Genomic DNA, 25,727 nt, shown 5'->3' with positions numbered 1-25,727 from the left:
ACTAAATTCCAGACTGCATGCAGATTCCTCCAGTCTTTCCCTAATGTCTCCTTTCTGCTCCAGGATCTCAGCCAGGATACGATGCTACGCTAGGTTATTATGTCTCCTTAGTTCTCTCTGTTCTGTGACAGTTTTCTCCGTCTTTTCTTGTTTTTCATTAACTTGACAGCTTTGAAGAGTGTTGGTCCGTTATTTTATAGAGCGTTCCTCAATTTGGGTTCGTCTGATGTTTTTCTCATGATTAGACTGGGTTGTAGACTGGGGGTCAGAAAACCACAGAAAGGAACTATCCTTCTCGTCACAAAGTATCAGAGGTTACATGATGCCCACGTGATTTGTCATCGGTGATGTTAACTTGACCATTTGGCTAGGATCAGGCTTACCAAGTTTCTACTCTGTAAAGTTGCTATTTTCTTTTTTCTTTCTTTGGAAATGAGTTACGAAGTTCAGCACACGCTCAGCAGAGTGGAGGGATTAAGCTCCACCTCCTGGAAGAGAGTGTGTTTACCTATGTTATTTGGAATTCAAAATCATATTTTAAGAATGTTTTTCATCTAAGGATTGTACCCTCGGTGGACCCGTATTTCGTATGTACGATGAAAGGAAATACCATACTCAAAGTCCTGTGTGCAAACCCTTTCTTATTTGTCTCTGTCCTGGTGGACAAACGTGTGTCCAATGCCATGTGGGCACTCCTGAGTCTTTTGTCTAAGATGTCCAACCGTATTGACCGATGCAGGATTATGGTGGATGTAAGAGGAGGGAGATTTGCACATGTGTTTGGCATGTGTTTTCATCTTTAGGTGGAATGAGGCTGAATTCTAAGTATGGAATATAATAAACTCATTGATTTTAGATCAAAGTTACTGTGTGGCGAGTTCACACCGTCAGTGGCTAGCTGACAGATAGGTTTCTACCATGGTTCGCACCACTGCCCCCTAGAGCAGATGTTAGGGATTGAGTTCTATCCTTTTACAATTCATGCGTCGAAACCCTAACCCTCAGAACTTCAGAATGTGATTTCATTTGGAAATAATCTTCGCAGATGTAATTAGCAAGATGTAGGTCATGTGGGCAGATGCTAATCCTTTATGACTGGTGTCCCCATAAAAAGTGGGCAATGTGGTCACAGAGACACAAATACAGAGAGAAGGCCATGAGATGATTAAGGCAGAGATTGGGGCGAGGCTTCTATAAGCCAACAACACCAAAGATTGCCAGCAAACACAAGAAATTAGGCAAGGCCTGTGGAACAGATATTTTCTCATTGTCTTAGAAGAAACCAACTCTGCCAACACCTTGATCTTGAAGTTTGTCTCCAGACCTGTGAGACAATAAATCTCCACCGTTTTAAGCTACCCAGTTGGTGGTGCTTTGCTACAGCACCCCTACCAAACTAATAGAGTAGATAATTGAAATTGGATTGAACAACCCAACTTTTGTGGCTCAGAGCCTGGTTGGTGAGAAAGCTTTGTCTTGTCACAGACTCCGGAAGGAATCTGTAATTTCTCCTTTATGATAAGCCCTTCACAATTAGACACCTGTACTAAGTGTTCATGTAAGATTGTTTCGTGGTACGGATCACGTGGACATATTTCTCACCTCGTAGAAGGTGCTTGTCTTTCAAAGTCAAAGCCCGACAGCTTTCCATCCAAAGGGCACTGTTGTGATAACAAGACAATACCAGCGTTGGTGGTCAAGTTCCTGCCCACTTCATAATGGTCGAACCAGTAGCTGAAGTGTTCAGCCGTGCCTTCTGGTATGATCGTAGGTGAGGCAAGCTGCTTTTCTTCCTTTCTTTTTTCTGGTAAAGCAGCATTACCTTCGAGGGTGAAATGAAATGTAGTTGTTTCTTTAGCAGTTGAGTTGAAAACGTCTGTGCGTTTTCCGGAGGAAAGCGCACCACACCAGCAGGGTGAGGGTGTGGATGATTACAGACAGCTGTGCCTGGCACCTAGCAGGCTACGGCAAATGCTTCTAGACTCATCCAGGGATGAGAATACGTTCACTTTCCATGAAAGAATTACCTAAGTGATGGCCTTGGGGGGGGGGGTGGAGAAAAGAGGTGGTGGGTGGTGATATTCATTAAAGTTATTTGAAAATTAACTCCTTGAAAGGCATTCTCTTATACTAATACTTCTCCCAAGTTGTTTGGCTTCTTTCTTAGGCATACCTGATGATAATCTAGGGAAACGGAGCCATCCTTGTGTCTGTTTAGCATTTGAAGGAACTGAAATGTGGAAATGAATGAACAACTCATAGAGGCACCCCCCCTCCCCCACCCTAAAGTTCAATTCAAATGTAATTGAAACTAACATTTCCCTAAGAAGGTATCTTGGACATTTGAATAAGCCAATGAAAACTTGGCACTTTTGTCTATGTTTAACAAACTTGTCAAGCACAGTTTTGGTTGCTTGAGGGTTGTGGAGGGTAAAGAAGGCTGCTATAGCCCTGGACTGTTCCTTCCTTAAAGGAAGACTTAGAACTTGTGTGGGGTTGGGGGAGAAGAGGGGACTCTCTACCCAGGGAGGTGAATTCCATCTGGTCCTCAAACGAGAGACCATTGGAGAACGGACTCTGTGTACATCATTGCTCACTCGAGGGTTACCAGTTTGGGGACCAGTTGCAACTTTCAAGGTTCAATAGCATGTATTTGGCTGAGTGCACGTCTTATATTTCATATTAGGCTTTTCATTTCTAGGGCAAAAATTCTAATTCATCCTCAAATGTGCCTATTCCATCTCTTTTTGTAGTTAGTGCATTTTTTTAATGCTTATTTATTTTGAGAGAGAGAGAGAGAGAGAGCACGAGCCAGGGAGGGGCAGAGAGAGAGGGAGAGAGAGAATTCCAAGCAGGCTCAGTGCTGTCAGTGCAGAGCCCGACACGGGGCTCGATCCCATAAACCGATGAGATCATGACTTAAACTGAAATCAAGAGTCGAATGGTTTACCATCTGAGCCACCCAGGTGCCCCTATAGTTAGGGGATTTTTCAGGAAAGAGCCTCCAGCCCCAACTTCTCCAACTGCCAACTCCTTATCTCTTATTTGGAAACCACTGCAGTCTGGATCCCCTGGAGGGCATTTGGGGAACAATCTTCCCTTCTCACCATGGCACCAAACCTTCCGTTGGAAGGTGTCGAGGGAGGAGGAGAAAGCCTTTCCAACAGCGAAACGAACCAGGGTAAAGAGAAAAAAAGAGAACTGATGACCCACGTACCTCAATATATGTCACTTACCTGAGCAGAACCGGACAGCATGTTCCGAGATGAGAGCCAGCCCCAAAGCCGAAAGAACAGGAGGGCAGGGGAAGAAGCTCAGAGGAGAGGACAGAAGTCGAACAAAGTGAAGCAATGCAAAATAAACTAAAATAAACTAAAATAAGGCCCAGTGGAGGGGTACAGGAGTGGTGTCAGACCCACAGTGGACACGATGATTCCTGCAGGCTGACCGAGAACGGCAGGCTGCGATGGTGGCCAAGAGCTATTGCCAGGTCTGGGTGAAAGGAGACCTGAACCACTTTGCCGTGTAGAAACTCACCCGCCTATGCATCTTGGCCCATGGGGAGCTGATTAGGTTACAGCCTGAGAAAATACTCGCTCGTAATTATGATCTCTAGCTATCAGGAACGTTGGCTTGTATGTTTTACTAAGGAAGTAAAAGAAGTTTGCGATACGTGAAGCGTTTAATCTAAAAGCTAAAGTTTTGGCGAAAGGGTTAAATTCAATGGTCGGTGACTGTGTTCTATAAAGCCATCGATTCCTTGAAGTGCTGGAAAATTGATGTGAAAATGACATTTTACCTTACGGTTGACATAAAAGGATTGGAAATGAAATGTCAAAGGAAAAAGAGCCTTGCCTTGAAATTATTATCAATGCAGTGGCGGCAATTAGGGAGACATACACATTTTAGAATGAAAGGAGTAATAATAAAGACGACCCGAAACACACACGCACGTATACATACATGCTCAGATACACACAGGTGCACACACGCACATACTCCTACACGCCCATACGCACCCACACAGGCACACTCATCCACTCACACGTTCACACACACTTTCATACACATGCTCACTTTTACATACACATACTCGCACACACTCATACACACACACACACACACACACACACACACACACACTCGTGATCAAAGCTCTCCTGTTTCCTTTTATTCTGCCCCCTCCCCTGCCGTTTTACAGAAAGGCCCGCGTTCGTTACCCTTCCTGTTTCAGGATTTCTAAGTATGAAATCTACCCGGAAGGTAGGAGAAAAGTCAGCTTGGGGAACGTCACGAAAATCCTTAGCAGAACAGAGGTTCCGAGAAAGCTCCTTTATCTGATACACCTACCGCGTGACTTATCCCACACTCCCTCCCCTCCCCCCCCCCCCCCACTTCACATTGGCCTCAAGCGCCCATTTCCGGGGCTTCTGGGCTCCCGCATTATTGACAAGCAGGCCCTTCCCCCATCCCCTCGGGGACACCGCAGGAGTCTGCGGTGAGCCACCACTTTAGCAAGGGGAAGTCAGGGAGTAAGAATCTGTTATTTCATCATCTCAGCGGCAGAGTGCCCGCCTCCCTACCTGTTTACTAACTAAGTGGGCACCACTAAAAACTCCCTAGAACAGGAAGTCTAGGATCTGATGTTCACCATCTTCTCGTCTCTGTTTCCCTTGGACGCAGAGATGGCTTCGAAGGAACCAGAGAAGCTGCATGGGATGAAGGCCTGCGGTGAGGCCGGATGGAGATCACCTAGGGCCCCCCGCCCCCCCCACCCCCCCCCCCCCCCCCCCGGAACCCACGCTTGGCTTCTTACTTTTAAAACACAGGCTTGTAAAGCACATGCCTGGTTTGCCCAAACGTCGGAGGAACAGATAAACATTTAGACGGTGGACTGATAAGATCTCGGAAATGATAATTCCTGGAGCTCAGAGGGAGCTCTGTGTGCGGCTCTCTGGCATTTGTTTATTTGTGTGTGTGAGGGTTTTACAAGCGAATCCCGGGTGGAAGAATAATAGTGATCCCTGTGGCACCAGCGGCTGACTGGGGGCATTTTGTGGGCTAGTAGCTTCTTTCAGCGGTAATTGCTCTGTGAACATTCCTTTGCAAATTTTGAAACAAGTGCTAGAAGCAGCCAAGTAAAGTTTTCTGTCTGTCTCTCTCTCTCTCTCTTTTTTTTCCCCAAAGAGTTAAAATGAGCCAACTTTAGAGCTCGTTTTGAAAACCGCTTTCTCATGCTTTCTTAGGGATTGAGAGTGAAGGAAATTGAGTATCATCTGCATTGGACCTTTGGATGTGGGTGAGAGCAAAAGCCAAGCCCTGGGTTATTGTAATTGAGCAAGACAGAGAAGGAGATTTAGAAAATTCAGGTCGTAAAGGGCCCCTGGGGTCACTTGTTGTAAGGTTCCTCCCATTGTCCTTGAGGAATCTGAGACCCCCGGTGCCAATAACCCGGGTTTCTTGAATCTGAGTCATCTGCTGCAGGTGTTGAGAGCCCGGGGGTGGAAGAGGATGAAGTTACGTGGGTTCAGGCCACGGTGTCAGTGGGGGAGATTTTGGAGGAGCAGGGCAGGTGAGCCGTCAGAAATGCCTTGCAAGGAGTCGACGTCATAGTCGGGGAGATGGAGACAGATTCCTCCAAGGCCACTTCCCGACAAATCTGCCGTTCCTCTTCCTGAGTTAGAGGGAGGACAAATGTGCTATTTTCTAAGGTGACTAAGGTGGGTGCTCAGTTTAGCAGACCTGCCCAGGTTTTATCGTTACTTACCAGACCACCCAAGGACCTGCCCGCATTATTGGAAAAGACCCAGAAGGTCACTCTGGGCTATGAATTTTTCCACTGCTGGTCTCAGAGCTCTGGGTGTGCGTGGAGGCAGAAGGCGAAGAAGGCTGAATCTTCATCGTGCCTCTACCAAAGCTGTTATGTTTTAGATTTTCTGTATTAGAATTCTCAGTAAGGTTTCCTTTGGGGAGAAGAAGGGAGTTCTGTCCATTAACAAAATGTTTGAAAAGTGACTCGTCTAATCGCTTCTCATTTTACCAGTGAGGAAACCGACACCCAGAAGGTTAATTAGCTAACGTGGGATTCCACGGTTAATGGTGCAGATTAAGTTACAACGCTAATCTTTTGACCACCGGGATACTGGTGGTGATTGCAAAGGGGGTCCCGGACTCAGAGAGGACTCTACATGTTGCATGTACTACCTAGAATTCTCCTTTAAAGTACTGATGTTTCCATGGCAAGAGTCACCCATATCTGTGGGTCACATCTGTTCAATAGCAGCATAGTTACATGTGGGTTGGATGATGTTGATAAATTCTTTTTTTTCTCATATTATCATCATATGATAATTCTGAAGACCTGTTTTGCTTCTTATGTGAAAAAGGCACCAAGATAAAATTTCTTGTTTTAAATAATTGATCGATAACTAAAATGTTAGCCAAGTGGTGAGCCTCCTGATATTTTGCAGAACGCTTCCCACCCCCAGAAACAGGAATAATTATGTTTGTGGACTGTTAAGGCTTATAGGAATAAGCAAGCTTATTGCTTGCTCCCATTTTCCCTTCCCTCTTTCAGCTCGAAAGCTCAGCTTTATTTGATCCACTTTATTCAACTTTTAAATATTGTCTGTCATCACCGTGCGGTAACAACGCAGTGTTTATCTTCCGTAAGAGAATACAAGGTAATCTCTATCCAGAGGAGAATAACAGCTAAAGGTATTGGCAGACTAATAGAAAGCTGTTGTAGGAAAAATTGAAATGTGGAGCTAAGTGCTATTTTCCAGTTTCTGTTGAGTCGGTTCTCAATAGTTTGTGGAAAGCATCCTCAAGGTTTGAACTAGTGACTGTCTTCCTAACATCACCTTAGGTGTTACAGTCACATACGGGAGCAAATCCAGCTCCCTGCCTTAGGACCTGTAGGCTAGAGTTTTACAAAGGATGTTCTGGGAACCTGGAGGAAACACAAATAAACGAGACGCGGCACGTGGGGCGCAGAAAGGGTTCTAACAGCAATACTTGCTTTCAGAGAGGTTTTGGGGGACTGAGCAGGAGTAAACCAAAGGAGAAAAAGCAGGGTGGAAAGTACACCACCACCTAAGAAGTTTGAAGCTACGTGGGAAACGCAAGTCTTTTGCGATGCCTGCAAAGAAGAAAGAAGAAAGAGGAGCAGGCGAGCAGACAGTGGATGGATTGCAGAGAGCTCTGTGAGCCAAGATGAGAGTTTAAACCAGGTTCTAAAATCTAGGGCCAAACAGTGAAGAAGTTCACGCCTAGGGGTGGTGGAAACCAAAGGCAAATTAAAGTCAAAGCTTTTGAGGCAAAGACAAAGCCCTATGGTTGTCATGAAATGGGGTGGCTAAGTTGGGTTTAGGGAGAAAAATTTTTGCGGTGGAAGAGATCAAGGGTATTAAGTGTTCAATACCAGGTACAAGATCAATCGTCTGTCATCAGACATGGATGTCATACACAGTGTTTTTGGGAGTAGAGGTAGAAAAGAAAGATGGCAGCTAGAAATTCAAACTCTCAACCGCTAACAGAGGGAGGCAGGGATGTGATGAAGAACTTGATGAGGCTAAGCTGTTTTTATTTCTGGGTTGGGGAGGTGTGATTGGGAAGAGAAATAGGAAGGTGGCAGGGAGACTCTCTGTCTTGTAAATTCTGTGTACATGGAGGTGGAGGGGGAGGGCCCAGTTGATTCCTCTTGAGAGTTAAGGGGTGAGTTATGTCCGAGTTTAAGGGAAAAGTGTCCATGAATTTTCCATATGATGATCCTGAAAATACCAGGTGAGTAAGTTGCTCAGTAAATGGCTACTAAACGTTGAGTAAACAGCTGTGACTGTTCCCTGGAGAAATGGATCCTGATGATGCCACATCTTTGGCCCCTTTCCTGGAGTACTGAGATATTTGCGGTGTTATTACATGTTAATATCTCCAGTCCTAGCAGGGAAGGTTTATTGCCATCGATTTGCCTTCAAGCACAGTGCAGCTGCATTTCCTGATTTCAAGGGCATTCCCTCAGTTACCCATATTTACCGAGTGCTGTTGTGTGTTCCGTGCTGGAGGTACAAAAGGGAATACATTAGGAACTTTTCCCTCTTCTCATGGAAACCTCCTCTGTTCAAGTAGGTGTGGAGTGTTAGGAAGATTTTTTTTTTTTTAATGCTTGACTTATATTTCTCCTTTAAAAACCAACAACAAAAATAAGCCACTCTTTAGAGCAACATGATAGTACATTATCTTAAAAGACGAAGGTGTACTGCAAGGTATAAATAAATCGATATCTGTGTGTGACCATTAATTGTTAACCACTGTCAGCCACTGCTTCATCTAACCTGTACTTAACTTCCTGTTCTTGAATCCTAGAATGTATTAGATGTTTTAGAAGCATTGTCATTGATCCCTGAGGAATATGGCACCCGTTGTCCCCGAATTACTTTGTTCAGTTGTTGCGTTTTCTTCTTATGTATTTCTTAGATGTTTCATACAACTAACAATTTGTCTTTACTCATCTTCCTGTGTTTTCTTTTTGGGTCTCATATTTCTTTACAAATGGTCTTTAGTCACTATTTAGGCTAATCCCTGTTGTGGTATTGAATACCACTATGACTCCTGGCAGAGGTGTATAATTTTTGCCTTTTGGAAGAGGAAGAGAATTTTACTCATTCCAAGAAGAAATTGAGCTCATTAGCTGTGTACCTTTTTGACAGTTTGCATTAATTTCCTTCACCGCCACAAACAGTCTGAGTTGGAATGAGAAAAAGTTCAGGTTACACCCCAAATTACTTTGGTTAAGGGTTATCCATTTCCTCTAACAAATTTTAAAAGTAACAATGAAAAAATGTGACCAGTTTTAACAATAAAGCTAAAAATGGCTTTAATTGCAGGTTTTGTAAAACTCCAGTGACTGTTACAAATTCTGTGAAGACCCGGAAGACTAAAATTACGATTATTACATTTGTAGTTTTATTATTTTTAAACACAGGTACAAAGTCTAAGGCACATTTAAAAAAATTTTTTTTTTAATGTTTATTTATTTTTGAGACAGAGAGAGACAGAGCATGAACGGGGGAGGGGCAGAGAGAGAGGGAGACACAGAATCGGAAGCAGGCTCCAGGCTCCGAGCCATCAGCCCAGAGCCCGACGTGGGGCTCCAACCCGCGGACCGTGAGATCGTGACCTGAGCTGAAGTCGGACGCTTCACCGACTGAGCCACCCAGGCGCCCCAGTCTAAGGCACATTTAAGAGTAATTTTTTTGTTAGCAAGTTCAGTTTTAAAATAATCTTAAAATACCGCATTCTTTCTGTGTGATCAAAGGTAGAAAGCTCCCTTTGATCGTATCTACTTGGTTCCACTAAACTGTCAGAAGGGCAGAAGGATCCCAATTATTTTATGTGACTGTACGTATACATGTAGAGATCGCAAATTAACATAATTCCATAGATTAACACAATTAAATCACATTTATGACAAGATGTATCCTTGATGGGCACTGTTACTTGAGTCTCAAGCAATTGAATCATTCTCCCTCCTTCCTTGAGAAGTTCTGGAGGATTGAAAAATGATTACCCTTGCTGCGAAGGTAACCATGTGACAGAATGATGTGTTCTGGCCACTGAGATGTTAGAATTCCACTTGGGAGCCTCTAGGAAAGATTTTGCTTTCCCAGAAAAACGTCAAGTGCAAGAGGAGAGCTCCTTAGTTCTGTCCTTTCTATCTTCCTGCCCTGAAGGTGGTTATGTGGGAAAATGATAGGTGGACCTATGGCAGCCATCTTTATTAGGATCATGAGACAAAACACCCAAGGCCTAAAGGCCATCCTGTTTAGGATGATGGAAAATGGAGAAAGGATCTTAAAGGGTAGAAGGAAGGATAGGAAAAAGAAATGAACCTAGTTCTCTGAGGATCACTTCGTTACCTTTGTTGCCAAATTTGGAACTACTTACTTCTGGTTTCATCATCTGTGAGGTAATTGCTTAAACTTCTACTGGCAGCTGAATTCTAACTGATACATTTTAACATTTTTCTGACTCATTCCCAGCCTCACATTTGATTAGTAAGTAATAGCAGATATTTAAACCCAGGTTTTTCGATTCAAAGCCCAGTGTTTTCCTGGCTCTGCTGTCTTTCCACATGGTTATAATTTGGGAAATAAATACATACACTGTGAAGTAATAACATACGTTACCCATTATGAAGACTTGCCCTCCTCTTATTTAAAGCCCTATTTCTCTCATAACCCTCTGGACTGCTCTCTTACGGTTTGTCCAACAAGTTCTGGGAATGAATTTCCCTGTGTTACCCTCTGTTTCCCTTATCATTGAATGTTTGTTTACCTCATTATAACTTCAGACAAGTTACTGATCATCAAATTTGTTTTCCTGATCTTTATAAGAGGATAATTTATATTAACCTTTTGCATGTTTCGCGGTCTTGTTGAGTGGGAAGGGGCTCAGGGGTATGGGGCTCAGTTTATTACCAACATTCTAATTTTTGCTTGCTCGTGGTTGCTATACAGGTGTTTAAATCTTTATAGAAATCAGATACTGAATAAAGGCCCATAATGACACAATACATTTTCACCTGCCTTTGTCTGTAAAGTAATGGGTGTGCCTAACATTTTTATTCAAGTTTTAGTGGTGAAAGCCTGGTCCATCATTTTCCTTAGTTGATTTATCTCTTTTTAGACCTTTTTAAAAGATCTATATGTGGATATTTGGTATACATATAACTGAGATCTAATCATAGCAATATATATGTACTCAGAGAAACCACAGAAATTTTCCAGTCAGAGCTTATAACTAACACTGGGAACTATGATTAGTCTCTTAAGAATGTGGCCTTAAATGAGCAGGCCCTCTCAATACACTATAAAACCAGGTTATAAGGGACCAGAGATTGCATTGATACTCATTAAGGGAAAAATGACTCCTAAGCTAGTGAGACTCAACTCTTGGAGTTAATTAAATGTACCAATATATTTAAAGAAAATGCATCCAACGGGTGGGTTGAGAAGCCACAGAAACAGAAAAAGGAGAAATCTAGAGATCTTTGTGCTGTTCAACCAAGACTTGTCTGAGAGAGACGATGTTCTGAACCGCTCTACTTCCAAAGGCAGGAGTCTTACTGTTACTGTTTTTATTATGAATCTCTGACACGTATGGGCTGTTTCAGTGTTGCTACTGCACCCATTTATGTAATTGAATCCTCATAAAAACTGAAGGATGTAAGCACTACCATTATCCTTATTTTATAGATGAGGATATGAAAGCTGAAGGAGGCCAAATTATTTAGGTTCACACAGCTCGTGAATGGCAGCGTTAGGATCTGAACTTAGTCTAGAGAACCTGTGTGCGTAGCCACAATTCGGTGAGTTTATAATGACAAAAGGGCGCTCTGGCCTGAGTTTTGCAGAAAGCAAGCAATCTGAGGATTAGACGTCTGCGACTTGTCCAACCGTATATGTGAGAATTCAGGCAGTAATTCAAAGTCTCTCGAATCTTGTGTTGATGTATTTCCAGCATAACAAGATGCTTCTCCGGGAGGAAATCATTCAGGAATCGACCAGTGAAGATGAGACTGCCTTCAGCGCTGGACAACACTGGAAGCCTGTGCTCTTTGGAAGGAAGTAGATACGCATAGCTCTCACGCACGTGTATTTAAACGTATGTGTGTGTTTATGTGTGGAGTCAGTCCTCATTATTTGTGGATTCCGTGTTCGTGAATTTTCCCACTTGCTCAAATTTGTCACCTCCACATCAATACTCATGGTACCTTTGTGGCCATTTGCAGACATGCACAGAGTGGAAGAACCTCTGGATCACCCGGTACCCGTGTTCCCAGTGAGTTTGGACAAAGTGACCCTCTGGCTTCTTGTTTTAGCTTTCATGATGTAAAGAAGTATCCTTTTCTCGATATACTTAATGCCACATTTTTCACACTTCTGTGCTGCTTTGGGTGACTTTGTTATTTAGAATGGTCCCCAAGTGTAGTGCTAAAGTCTTTCCTAAGTGCAAGGAGGCTGCAATATGTCTTAAGGAGAAAAAAAAAAAAAACATGTTAAATATACTTTGTTTACAGTGCTGTTGGCTGTGAGTTTAATGTTAATGAATCAATGATATATATATATATACACATACATACATATATATACATATGTATTAATGTTTATTTATTTATTTTTGAAGGAGAATGAGAAGGAGAGGGAGGGGAAGAGAGAGAGGAAGAGAGAGAATCCCAAGCAGGCCCCGTGCGGTCGGCACAGAGCCTGGTGAGGGGCTTGAACTCACTAACAGTGAAATCATGACCTGAGTCGAAATCAAGAGTTGGACGCTTCACAGACTGAGGCACGCAGGCACCCCTGAATCAATGACATATATTAAACAGAAACAAGGTTGTGTGTTGACCAGTTGATGAAAATGTGAGCCGATGCTTGAAGGAACTTAAAGCCCTGTTTCCTCCAGGAGCCGTGGTTCAGTATTTGCTGATTTGGTGTTTGTGGTGACTTTATAGAATATAAGAACTATGGATAATCAGAATCAATTGTGTGTGTGTGTGTGTATATATATATATATATATATATATATATATACATATATATATGCGAGATGGATAGATATAGATAGCTACAACATGTCTATATCTAGATAGGAACACAAAGGTGTCCATGTATGTCTCTCTCTTTATACAGATATAAATATATAAAGATATGAGAAGCTATCAGTATAATAAACCCTCAATTAACATGCTAGCTATCATTATCTAGTATCTGACTAGGATTGCTCTCCAAACCGCAGTCACTCCTGGGAATGATGATGATGAGTTTTCTGGCGCTAAGTAGCACTTCTCCATAGTATGGAACAGTAATAAACAAAGCCAAGTCCTGACTCTCACGGAACTTACGTTATAATATAAGCTAAAATACTAGTAACTAGAAAGTACCCACCAGTTTTTGAACGACCTAAAGATCTTCAGGAACAAGTGAAAGTTGGAGGAAGAAAGAGCATAGTTCAAAGTTCGGTAGCTGTGTTAGACTAAACTGGACGGGTAAATACGTGAGTAAGGGGTAGGGGGGTTTTTGTCATGACTCGTCCTCGTTCTGAAATGTAGTACTCTGTGAATAGGTGTCTGGAGCTCTACATTAACAATGAGGATGCTATCGAATGCAGGAAACGAACACATGTTCTAGCTTTCAGGTCAATTAGTATGATATTCCTCTTTCCTTTCTAGGTTGAGGAAGCAGATCTGTTCCGATGCAATGCCAACAGATCAACTGAATACATGATCTGATTGTTTCAGTTATCCTGTGCCAAAAAAAGCAAGAACAGGCTTTCTGGTGTTCATTATGGAGTATTGAACATATTTAGTGTTAGAGTGCCTTAGAAACAAACCACTGTTCAAAGCTTTCTAGGCAATTTGAATCAGGTTGCCGAGCTTTGAAAAAAAAAAACAAAAACACTGCAGCCCAGTTTAGAGGATCCAAGTACTTGGAAAACATATATACTCTAGGCTATGTAAAAAACGCAGCACTCAAGCCAGTATGAGCTGTACTCAGAGCAATGCAGAGGGGAGCAATACGAGGGTAGATTTTAATTCCAAAAGGAGGGGAAGAGAAGGGACAGTGTCATGAGCCTTTGCAAGACAGGACAAAGATAAGTCCAGTTTGTCTCCATAAAATATGCATAGTTATGGAGAATTCTATGAGGGAGGGTCATTTAAGTGAGACCCAGAATGATCCACTAGATATCAAAGCCATATATGAGCCTTTGCTAGAATGGTGGCCACATAAGTCCAGTCCTAGAATTCCTCTGGGTAGTCTATCTGGACCATCGGACCACACCACCTCGCTATCTGGTGTCTGGGTGAAGGATCTGGAAGAGAGAATCAGGACCCTGCTCCAGAACATACGGGCTAAGAGGTAGGAGAGAAAGCCTGTTGAAATGAAATCGGACCTCATACACAAACTGACTCAGCTATTTCTAAAGCCCCCACTTATCCCTAAAATGCAAGAATTGTGAGAAAGAAATGTGATATTCTCATTTCACAACAAGAGTCCTTTTCTCAGCCGCAAAATTCAAAAGCACTGCCAGTAGGCCTGCGTCATATGCTGTTCATGCTATTTCCTCCTCGAGATGCAGAATTGCTTCCTTTCATGTGGGGGAACTTTATTCCAGAGCTAACCAAATAACAAGGTAGAAGATGCATGCGTGTGGTGCCGTGAGCTGTGGTGCTCACAATCCCTTCAAGAAAATCTGCGGCAGGGAGGAGGTTGGGGAAGCAGTTCATTCCTGCAGAAGGTGGGTGTCTTTTAATGGATAAGCCCTGCCCCGGGGGCTCACTGTCAGCTGGAACAAGGTGTTCTCAGAGCTCGCTGTAGGCTGACGTTCCTCCTACCAAATCCCAAAGCCCGCGTCTTTCTCCGGTATGAGAACTGCAGCTCAGGCTGAGGACTTGCCAAAATGGCCCTGCTCTCTCTCCCCTTCTCTTTATCCTTCAGAGGTGTCTCCCCTTCTTCCAGTCCCCCCAAATCCCTCCAGTGTCTAATGCTGTCTTTGCCGCTGCTTCTTGGAGATCATGACGGAGACGCGTGAAAGAAAGGAAGGACTTCTTAGTCCATAAGAACACAGAGACAAGAAAGGACTGATATGTGCATTTCTGACACTGGTCACCAGGTGCCCTCTGGGACCAAGGACCTGATGGAGCCTTCTAGAATTAAGTAGGAGGTGACACAGACCGGCCTCCCTTCTTGGACCGTTCCCAGGAGGGACAGATGAGCCACCCGATGTGGACTGGGGGTCAAGGACTCTGGCTTCATCTTGGAACACTAGCTGATTTGGGGTGAGAAGAAATAGACCGAGGTTCGCACAACGAACCCACAGGCAGCTGTAGGTTTCTGCACTGAGAGCGAGGTGAGAAGACAGCTTTGTGGAGAAAGGCCAAGGTTGTACGCCTAGCTGCATGCTGAGTTTCTTTCACAACTTTCCATTCAGCGTTCAGAGTGTACTTCTGGGACCTCCCCTTTCAGAGCTGCCCTAAATGTTCATTTGGCAGCGCCTCTGGATGGAAATGCTGGGAATTTGCCTGGGAATATGCCTCTGCCCCCCGCCGTATGGGTAGATCAGAGCTTCAGGCGTTTCTCTTTGCTTGTAGCTGGAAAAGACTCAATTTGAAAGGTGAAAGGAGCAGAGGGATCATGGATATTACTGAAATACAAGGCACACTGACGTTATCAAGTTTATAACCTATTGCCTGGAAATCTAGAAAATAATGATAAAACGATACAGGCTTTTCTGCCCTGGGAACTGGAGACAGACTGGTAGAAATCTTCCTTCCATGCTCTTCCTCCAGCCCACTTTTCTCTTAATGAGGAAAAGAGCTGGTTACCGAGGTGGTTGAGAGTCAGGTTCTACAGCGGCAAACATTTCGAGGGTTATCTATCCTCAGGAATGGGAGATACTTTGCAAATTCAGGAAGGAACCTAGATAGGAGTTCAGAGCTCTGGCTGTTATACAAACCTGCTGTGTCACTCTGAGCAAGGCGGCAAACGTCTCTCACCCTCGGGTCCTTTGTGGTCAGATGGATTAATCCATGATTCAGTGTGAGGGCTACCCCCGCCATTTCCAGAATCCCGTGTTGGCTAAATTAAAAACGGACACACAGAATATGACAATGCAGAAGCGTATCTGAGATCAGGGTCGCCTTCAGTAATCTGGCTGGCCATTTTTGCAACACTGGCTCTTATTTTCATAACTATTTCCTTGGAAAACTCTTGCTTATGTTGAAGACTTGGTTGAGCACCCTTTGTAGACACAGAAGCTCATTATTCTCTGCTTAATTCAGAGATTGATTACCAGGCATGTTTATCTTAAAAAAAAAAATCAAGCTTTACACAGAAGCTAGATTACCTATAAAAGAAGGAAGTTATCGGAATATGCCTCATAATTTTTCCAGGCTTATGGTAATGTTATTCTTTGTTTTTCTACTTCCCCAAAATATTAGCTACTAAACAGAATATTAGATTATTTTTTTAATTAAAAATTTATTTAGAGAGTAAATAATGTAAATCTCAGTATTTCGTAACGCTAAATAATAAACTTTATTAGAAGAAAAGAAGGACCTAAGAAGGACAAGCAAGGAATGGCAACTATTGGGAATCCATAGTAAATATGGCAGGCTCATTGTTCAAGTTAAGTGAGTATGATTATTTAATAGCTATCTGTAGTTGTCATAAAATACCTTTTTCTCTGTATGCATTGCTGCTGGGATTGAAAGGGAGGCCTACAATTTTCTGCCCTTAATCTCTTTGTCAACCATCAGTAGCTGGTGAAAAAAAAAAAAAAAAAAAAAAGAAGGAAGAAGAAGAAGAAGAAGAAGAAGAAGAAGAAGAAGAAGAAGAAAGAAAACAGAATCACTTAGGTTTGGCCATCCTACTGCCCCATTACCCTATCCACAAATTGCACTGAGGCCAGACAGATGGACAGCCAGCTGTAGCCACACAGGACCAGGGTCCCAAGGCCCCCCACATGCAAAGCAGCCAGAATTGTAGGGGCCCGAAGCCGGCTTCTTTTGCCTCTGAACACCTCCGGCGTAGCTTTCTCTGGGCCAACGTCTCTTCTAGGATGGGAATCATCCAGTAAGGACCGGAATGTTTTGTCTCAAACCAGGAATGTTGCTAGAATCTGACTCTCTGCAACCAGCCAGGAACCTGTTCGCCACGGTTTACTTCTAACACATGTCCTGTTCAGCAGCCACTTTGTAAAGAGGATGCCCCAGCGATAGGAAAGGGGAGGGTGTTGGCATGGATGCCTTCCTACCCTCAAGGGAGGTGATGGCCTTTACCCAACGGGCTTGGGAATTTGGAACATCCCTTGTAGAGGAATACTCCTTTATGGGAGTAGAGAAGACCGCCTTTACAAACAGGTACCAACAACAAGTACCTTTTCCTTCACAACTCAAGACAATTTATGATTCCCATTTTCCAAGTTAATTGAACACAGAACTATCTTAATTGCTTATTCCGCTGGTTCTCCAAGTGTGATCCCTGGACCGGTAGCATCAGCATCACCTGGGAGCTTATCAGAAATGCAGATTCTGCAGCCGTACCCAGGACTTACTAGATGGGAGACCAGAGGCGAGGCCCAGAAATCTGTATTATAGCAAGCCCTCATGTAAATTTGCTGCGGGCTCAAGTCTGAGGACTGCTATTTTACTCCTCTTTTCATGTTTTTATAGTAATACTGGTATTTTCAAATTCATGTCGTTAAAATTCATGTTTTCCAGTTCATATCTGCAAACCGTTCCTTCCTACAAGTGGCCCATGGGACCCTATGTTACATTTCTTATGTCATGGGCTTTAAAACTTCAAAAGGGTAGGTCTCTTTGGTCCTAGAGCCTACACCTCTGGCTTCAAGTCGTATATCCATGCCCTAATTTTTCTCTTGATTCACAGAAGTCTTTAGATTCGATCCAGGTTGATCACTTGATGGAACTTTACATTTCTTTGGCTCATAAGATCTATAAATATATTTTCCTTCAGTTTCTTAAGACCATTGAACTTGATGGAATCTCAAGGTATTTAAAAGTGTAAATTCTATTAAGTGATAAAATCTTTTAAATCTTGATGTGATTTTGTTTTCTTTTATAGTATTAATACTTTGTATATTTGATGGATGTTTGAGATGATATCCAGTTGAAATTTGGATCTCTCACTTGTCTTTCCCTGACTTGCTGTCACAACTTATGAGACCATTCAAGCAACGCATGCACATACACATACACAAGGATTCATGCACAATTGAAAAAGAAAAAAAAGCTTAATTTGGTCTGTTTTGAGAGAGTGAGCACGAAAGAGTGGTCGTGTTTGAGTGGGGGAGGGGCAGAGAGAGACTCCCAAACAGACTCGACACTGTCAGCACAGAGCGCCACTGGGGGCTTGATCTCACGAACCATGAGATCACGACCCGAGCCAAAATCAAGAGTTGGACACTTAACAGACTTAGCCCAGGTGTCCCTGAAAAATTTTAAGTTCACATGCGTTAGGGGCCTATTGTCCATTTTGTCTTCCCAAAAAGTGCAGTGGAAAGACAACGATTGAAATTTCTTTTATTCCTTTCAGGATTTTCTTGGAGAAGTAAATCAATACGAAGAATGGCAAGTAAAAAAAAAAAAAAAAAAAGGAAATTTTTAACATTCACAATGGATTGTATTGGTAAGGGTCTCTCAATTGGAGAATGTTTGAAAAGTTATAGAGCTTGAAAAGAAAATTCTAGCTTCTATATCCAATTAATCGTTCATTCAACATTCATTAATCAAATATTTACTGAGCCCCTACTATGGGTCAGGCATGGTTTCAGGTAATTTGAAATACATGAGTGAACCAAATGAACTAATTCCATTAGTAATTTCTATGATATTCCAGAAGACACTAAACCTATAGAAAGGGGAAACAGTAGAGTAGGATAGTGGAGGAGAGAAGACAAAAGTAGTTCTAATTTTGAATAGGGTGGTCTGGGAAGGCTTCATGGAACCCAGGTAATTTGAGCAAAAAGTTGAAGGAGGTGAGGGATTTAGTTCTGCGGATACCTGGAGGAGAGGCTTCCAGACAGAGGGAGAAGTTAGAGCAAAAGTGTGGTTGAGGGCATCCACTGTGCTAGATCACGGGGATGAGGGAGAACTTTAATTGGGGTCACCTCAAGTAGGTCATGGTGACCATTTACAGGGGCTGTGGCTTTTCTTTGGAAGGAATTAGGGAGTCATTGCAGGGTATTGGTCAGAAGTCATCTGACATGTTTTCAAAGGGTCATGTGTTTTGTGTACGTTTTGGGGGGGACTATATCAGATCCATAGAGAGTCTATAATCTAGGTGAGAGATAATGGCTTGGATTAGTATTGCAGCAATGGGTGTGGTGAGCAGCGGTAAGGTACTAGATGATGTTTGAAGGTAGGTTCTAGAGCCTTTTGGATGAATTAGAAGTGGGATGTGGTGTGTTTTATTTATATGAGAAATTTAGTTTGTTGGATTGCTTTTCAACTCTACTGAAGAAGTTTCTAGAATTGAGTCAGCATGTTCACTCTAAGAAAAAGATTCAAATTCCAGTGTATGCTATTAATTTGTCAGGGCTGCCTTAACAAATGCCACAAACAGAGTGGCTTAAACAACAGAATTTAATTTTTCCACATTTTTAGATGCTAGACACTTGAGATCAAGACGTCGTCAGGGAAGTTTCTTCTGAGGCCTCTCTCCTCGGCATGTAGATCGCCTTCTCTCTGTGTTTCACACGATCTTTCCTCCATGGGTGTCTGGGTACTAATCTCCTCTTTTAAGGACACCAGTCAGATGGGATTGGGAAGCACCCATATGACCCCATTTCTCCTTACTTTTTTAAAGTCCCTGTGTCTAAATATAGTCACATTCTGAGGAACCAAGGGTTAGGACTTTAACGTATGATGTTTGGGGGACACAATTCAGTCCCTAACAGTGTGCGATTGTACGTTTTCCTCACACATGGTCATTTTACTCATCGTTGTGTATGGCACGGCCTTTGGGACACACAACTTAGAAACACATCCGAAGGCCCTGATGAAATCTACTCAGATTTCACAGTGAGATCCTTTAAAATCAACTGGAGTTCAGTTTTTGGCGGTACTTGGAAGCATCTCGGTCTTGGATTGCAATGCCTCCATTTAAATAGAAGCAAGATACTTTTCATTTGTATGTGCTATTCGAGATACAGCTATAACTAGGAAGAATGTTGAGTTAGAGGTGAGTTTTAGGCATCTTATATTTTTTTGATAAGATGTCTGTTTATTATTTTACTTTTAATTTTTTAGTGTATGTGCTGCCGAAGCGAGCACTAGTTTTCTTTTTTTTTAATCTTTATTTATATTTGAGAGAGAGAGACAGCCCTATATGGGGCTTGAACTCAGGAACGGTAAGATCGTGACCTGAGCTGAAGTCCCACGCTTAACCGGCTAAGCCACCCAGTTGCCTCCGTGTTTATTATCTGAAAAGTTTATTACTGTTTCGGAAGCACATACTCTGGCAGGGGAGAATCTCCTGTAATCTTGCCCGACGGTGTGGTCGAGGATTTAGATGGTACAGGAGTGAGCAGCTGCTGAAGTGTTCTACCTGCTGACATTTCAGAACCCCCAGAGCTTTAACCATGGGGGGTACTGCTGGGATTGCTCTGACCACCCGTAAACTGTGATATGTTTGGACTTTGGCCACGATTTCTTGGTCAGGTTGATGATTTCTGACTACCCAGCAAAAGCACCCCATCTCCGGCCTCTGCCAGGGGAGCAGTGTGGGTGAGGAGGGGGGCGGTGGGGGAGGGGGAGGGAGCCTCAGAAAAGTTCTGTTCCATCAGGGTTGGGGAGGGGGGCCAGCTCAGGGAAGCTCGATCCCTGCCGGCTGCCTCTGGCCCCACAGCCTTCCGGCTCCTGACGGGGAGAATTTGATGCCCTTCAAAATAGCGAGTATATTGATCTGTTTTCTAGGCAACAGACGCCAAAGCTCTGTCAGCTAAATGTGACTTCAGAAGGTTAAATATGGTTTTGGAGTGAACGGCCAGCCGCCCACAAATGTTTTATAGGTGGCTTGAAATGCAGATACAGAGAGGGAAGAAGCTCCGGGTGGGTTTTTGTGTGTGTATATGCATCTCTCCAGGCAGAAGTCATGTCCTTTGTGTTTTATCTGGCTCTGCAGGGCTCCGCGTCTTCATGAGACGATGCCATCCCTCGAAAATTGGTAAAAATAGGAGGAAAACAGAAAATGTCAAAGAAAACAGTTCTCTTTACTCTTCTGAATTTTATATATATATATATATATATATATATATATATATGGTAATCAACAAGACGATCATTCTCCCATCATGCCCAAAAAAGGTAGGAGAGAGAGGGAGAGAGAGAGAGACAGACAGAAGGTATGAAGCCTTCAATAGTGGAAAGCAGAATTTAAACATCTTGGGATAAAAACACCAAGAATTTGGCAATATGTTACTAAGCGACAGATTTAGAAAGTTCTTTGTCATTTGATCTGCCTTTTTTCCTCCTCTTGCCTTTTATACATGTGGCCAGTAAAAACAGCTCTGTTGGTTTTCGTCTCGAGTCTGGTTTGGCGCTTTTGTCTTTTATGTGATGGTAAGCTGTGGGGTAGCTTGGATTTATATAGAAACTACCTCAGGGGAACACTTACAGTCCGCCCTTGGAATATTTTCCACATTTCTGTTTAATAAAATTTGTGTGAGTATGGACCGGTTCGTGGCAAAGTGGATTTTGTTAATCATTTCAGCCTCAGGGAACCTGGGTTTGGGTCTTAAGGTTGGGATCTCCTAGCCCGTGACCGATGTCGTCTGTTGTCTCCTCTCTCTCAGCTCTGAATTTTCATATGCGGAAAGTGCTGGTGATCACGTGGCTTGAACTTTCACAGTGTTGTTTGGAGGGTTGTGTTGGAGAAGAACATGGGAAACAGTGCTTCGCAAACTCAAAACCCTACCAAAGGTTGATTATTAATGTTGAAATATTTCCACATTTATTTGAACACTACTGTGCAGACTTAGAGCTCTCCTTAGCAATAACAATGGGCATGGAAATGATGGGATGGTCCATTTTTTTTGGACGTAGACTATTAGCCTTGGAGACAAACTAAAAAGGGAGGGGAAACTTTTCTACATAAGCATAGGGGTAGTTACCTAAGAGCCAGGTCTTTGGTTTTTCAGGCTGCTATAATTGATTTATGCCCATTTTACTGCCTGGGTGAAGTTTGTGCGCAAATGTGACATTAGCACATAATTATATTATAAAAGCATGAGTTACCTAGGTAATTAAAGATGGTGAGATGGAAAAGTGATGCTGACCCAGAGGTACCATTTTGTGGGATTAGTTTCCATTATGTTTCCCAGAATTGATTAGATACGGCACCCCACCCGCCCCTCTATAAAAGTAGCATGGGGCTACTTGGCTTAGGGAATGGTCTCTTCTGCTGGCTTTCGTTTTGGGGTCCAAGATGAAAAATGAAACACCGCATGTCGAGATGGACATACCTCAGCATTTGATTTGCCACCTGACACATGTGGAAGAGAATTCTGCTGATTTTTCTTTGGGGCACTCTGTCTTTTTTAGAAGATGGCACAGGAAAAAAATATTCTTTTCCATTCTGCCCAGTTCTGAGGATATTGTGGATTCTTAACAATCACGAAGTTATCTGTGACAGTGTGAATAGATTCTGCAAGTTATTTACTTCCTGGACGGATATGCAGCTTTTTCCAGATCCAGGTGTCAGGGAAGAAGAATTCACTCTGCCTTTCAACGTCCTTCTAGCTGAACTAAGAATCAAATTGACACGAGACAGAGTCCACACAGGGAAATCCACGCAGACATGGAAATTCCAAAGGCAGTGAGGCAACACAAAGCCTATATGAGCTAAGGGAGGGGTGGAAGTCTAAGGATACAAATCAGAGAAAGATGTTTAGTGGGGAAGTGACAGAGGAGGTGTTTGGAAAGCAAAGTTTGGCCTATTATGCAAATCAGTTTCTTAGGTAGAGGGAAGTCTCTGTTAAGAGCTCTCTTCCTGGTGCATTAGTTGAGGGGCAGGTTAAGGTTTTCCTGCATCCACTGGGTTTTGATGGTTTTTAATTCAAAATAATGTTGTGCCAAGGTGGCCCATCTTGGGGTGGCCTGCCTTTGGCCCCTACACAGGGGAACAGAGTACTCTAAAAATCAGGAGAGTGGAGAAGTTATTTTGTGGATGAACGACGTTAATTGCTGAGGTTGTAAGTAGAAGCAAATCAAGAAGTCAGTTTTTTTTTCTAGATAAGGCTGATTTATTTAATGTTTTCAAGTGTCTGAGAGTTCAAAAGTATCTTTGAATACACCCTGCGCTTCATCAGTTACGAGCTGTGACACTTGGGTCTCTTCATCTGCAAAGTGAGAGTAGGACTGTCGCAAAGTTTTCATAAATTAATACATTTAAAGTACCTTAAGATATGCTGGGGCGTCATAAACACTCACTAAATGGCAGCTATTACAAATTTCAGAAAAATGATTGGAGCAAGGAAAGCTCGTGTACTGAAGTTTTTGTGAAGGCCAAACGGCAACACTGCATTCAGAGTCTCCTGTGTGGCGTCTGTGTTGCGACATTTGGCACAATTATTATTGTACTCAAATTGCCGGAACAATGGATATTGTGCTAGGGGATCCCAGGCTTCAGTTTCATTGCATCACAGACTGCACTGTTATTTAAGGGGGGGGGATGATGAAAAGCAAGAGGGGAAAATAGTACTCATTCGTAACAATTGGACTTGACATTTCACGTATGTGTTGAGCAAGACAGGCAATCCTCTTTAGCGAATTCAATTTCACGACACAGCCTGTGCCTTCAAATATATAGACATAACCCCTCTCATTATATACATATTACATTTATATATGTATATGTGTTATATGTGTGTGTGTGTGTGTGTGTGTGTGTGTGTGAGATGCCTTGCAGATAACCATGCCTCAGTGGCCTCTAACTGATGGATGGGCCATTGCTGGTGATGCCCCATAGCCTCCTATCAGATGCTTCTCTTTTTCTTCTAGTTTGACTTTTCCTCTCTCCCACCGACAGTTTCCTTGCCCCATACTCCTTATTTTCTTTAATTTTTTTCTTCGCTCTGTCGTGTCTGAAGTCTGCCCAAAGCAGTCGCATCATCTGTCAGGTTTTCACCACCAACGTAGGGACAGACCTAAAGAGATTAGTAACCCTCGAGGAGAGTATGCTTTACTAAATAAAGGAAAGATAACATCACGGGGCTTTTCTAAATGTTGGAATCATTGCATATACCTTTTGGGGGGAATTATTTGTGGCTCCCAGTCATGGCTGAGATTAGAGTTCTGTTGCAAAGTTGATCTTCTTTGCTCCTGGGATTTTTCCCGAGGGGATGGGAACACAGCTAGCGTAGTCCGATCTTGGCAAAGGACTCTGAAAGAAAGGAAGTAGCAGTTGGGTCACGTACCTGCTGCTCTGGGGTTGTGCATTTCTCTCCACTCTTCGGGGAAATGAGTGGAGATACTAACTGGCGTAATTGTGACCAAGCAAAGAAGGGCATAACTTGGAGCCCATGGTGGAAGAATCCATGTATAGGCTAGCATTTCTGAGTGTGCAAGGGTTGTTGTGGGTGAGGAAGAGTCATCCTGCCTTCGGCTGACTTCTCATTTCAGTGGACTCTGTGCCCAAGGAATATGTCATCTGTGTAGGTACAAATGGAGTGGAGGGAAAAGGAGGCAGTTGCCAACGGGCCGGAACTAGCACTCGACCGGATGGACTTCTCCAAGTTTTGCTTTAATGGTGAATAAAACCATTGTGATTCCCTAGACATTGCCAGGGAAACCTTTTTCCTGGCGATTGTACTTATAGTCCTTAGCTTGCGGTAATGTTATAACGCACATTTCATTCTCTAGTGAGATTGGTAGCCTGTCCCTCGTATGCGATTTCCTCAAGTTGTACAACTGCAAAGCCATATTTCCCCTATTCTTTCTTCTTTGGTCAAGGAGAATTTATGTGGCCTTTGAAGCTGAAGCCAGAGTCCCTCCTGTGTTGGCCTCAAGCTTCAACTGGCATTTCTGTCTCCTACAGAAACCTAAGACTTCCGTGGCAGGCAAATTCTTCCATTGTAATTTTTCTATCTCCCATGATTCTTAAAAAGAAGTGGAAATTGGCCAAGCCATCAGAAAAACTCGGAATTGGGGTACCTGGGTGGCTCAGTGGGTTAAGCATCCGACTTCGGCTCAGGTCACGATCTCACGGTTTGTGGGGTTGAGCTCTCCCTCGGGCTCTGGCTGACGGCTCAGAGCCTGGAGCCTCCTTTGGGTTCTGTGTCTCCCTCTCTCCCTGCCCCTCTCTGGTTGCGCTCTGTGTCTCTCTTTGTCAAAAACAAATAAACATTACATAAATCAGTAAAATAAACTAAAAAGAAGAAAAACTCAGAGTCATCACTGTGATATTATCCTCTGTGATGCGCTTTTTAGGCCTGGAACGTAAAGGTTGCCTACACCCCACCTCTGGCTTCAAGGCCGCCCCTAGAGCGTGTGGGAGGCCGGCTAAAAACAATTTTTTTTGGTGGATCTCTTGAGTATAGAATCATCTTCGTTGAAAAATACTTTGAAAAATTCACGAACACTATGAAGCACGTTGGTTTATCGTTAACCTTATAGAATGATTGAGAAGACACGCCAGCGTATTTGTTTATTGCGAGATCGGAGCCCTTGATTCTTCATACTATTCAGGTATCGTTTCTTTCGGTTTAGGTGCAGGAATCACCGCTTCATATTCTTTGTTGTCAAATGTGCTGTTACCGAGTAATTTCACATCTCCCACTGTGAGAAAAAGGTAACGACACTGTTATTATTCAAGTCCTGTAGCTCGTCAGAACCTGTCTGGATTGAAACAATGCAGCTGTTCTGGGCTCCGAAAGGCCCTAATGCCATTTGTTTCGTGCTGGTTACATCGTTATTCATGATGCTGCACCATCCATTTTGCTGTCCTGTGAGTAGCTTCCGATGGCTTTCAACTGTCGTGCCTGGGCTTCTTTGAAGGTGACCACAAATGCACAGAGTGTACAGGGAAACGTGAGCAATAATTTGTTTTATGGGCATGTTAAATTTATCGTTCGGAATTTCATGGCGTAAATATAGAACAACCCAGTTTCCATCTGCCTCTTCCCTTGAACTTCTCAGGCTATAATCACAG

General features: G+C 43.1%; 1 long non-coding RNA gene across 2 annotated transcripts in view; it reads left to right on the top strand.

Annotated features, from left to right (window-relative positions):
* Nucleotides 1-4,643: 4,643 nt before the first annotated feature.
* LOC124522424 (uncharacterized) overlaps nt 4,644-25,727 on the top strand; it is a 33,562-nt gene continuing 12,478 nt past the window's right edge. Inside the window, exons 1-3 of one of the 2 annotated variants that reach the window (XR_006964768.1) lie at nt 4,644-4,731; nt 11,521-11,664; nt 11,792-11,899. This is a non-coding gene — a long non-coding RNA (uncharacterized LOC124522424). Of the gene's footprint in view, nt 4,732-11,520; nt 11,665-11,791; nt 12,107-25,727 lie in introns of those variants that run through there. The other variant, XR_006964767.1, reaches the window with a different exon arrangement.

Source organism: Lynx rufus, unplaced genomic scaffold (genome assembly GCF_022079265.1).
Source record: "Lynx rufus isolate CCGP_SWC_20201006 ecotype Redwood Valley unplaced genomic scaffold, mLynRuf1.p SCAF_1, whole genome shotgun sequence".
NCBI classification, from domain to species: domain Eukaryota; kingdom Metazoa; phylum Chordata; class Mammalia; order Carnivora; family Felidae; genus Lynx; species Lynx rufus.
The sequence above is the reverse complement of the archived record's forward strand: the minus strand, read 5'-3'. Positions and strand labels throughout refer to the sequence as shown.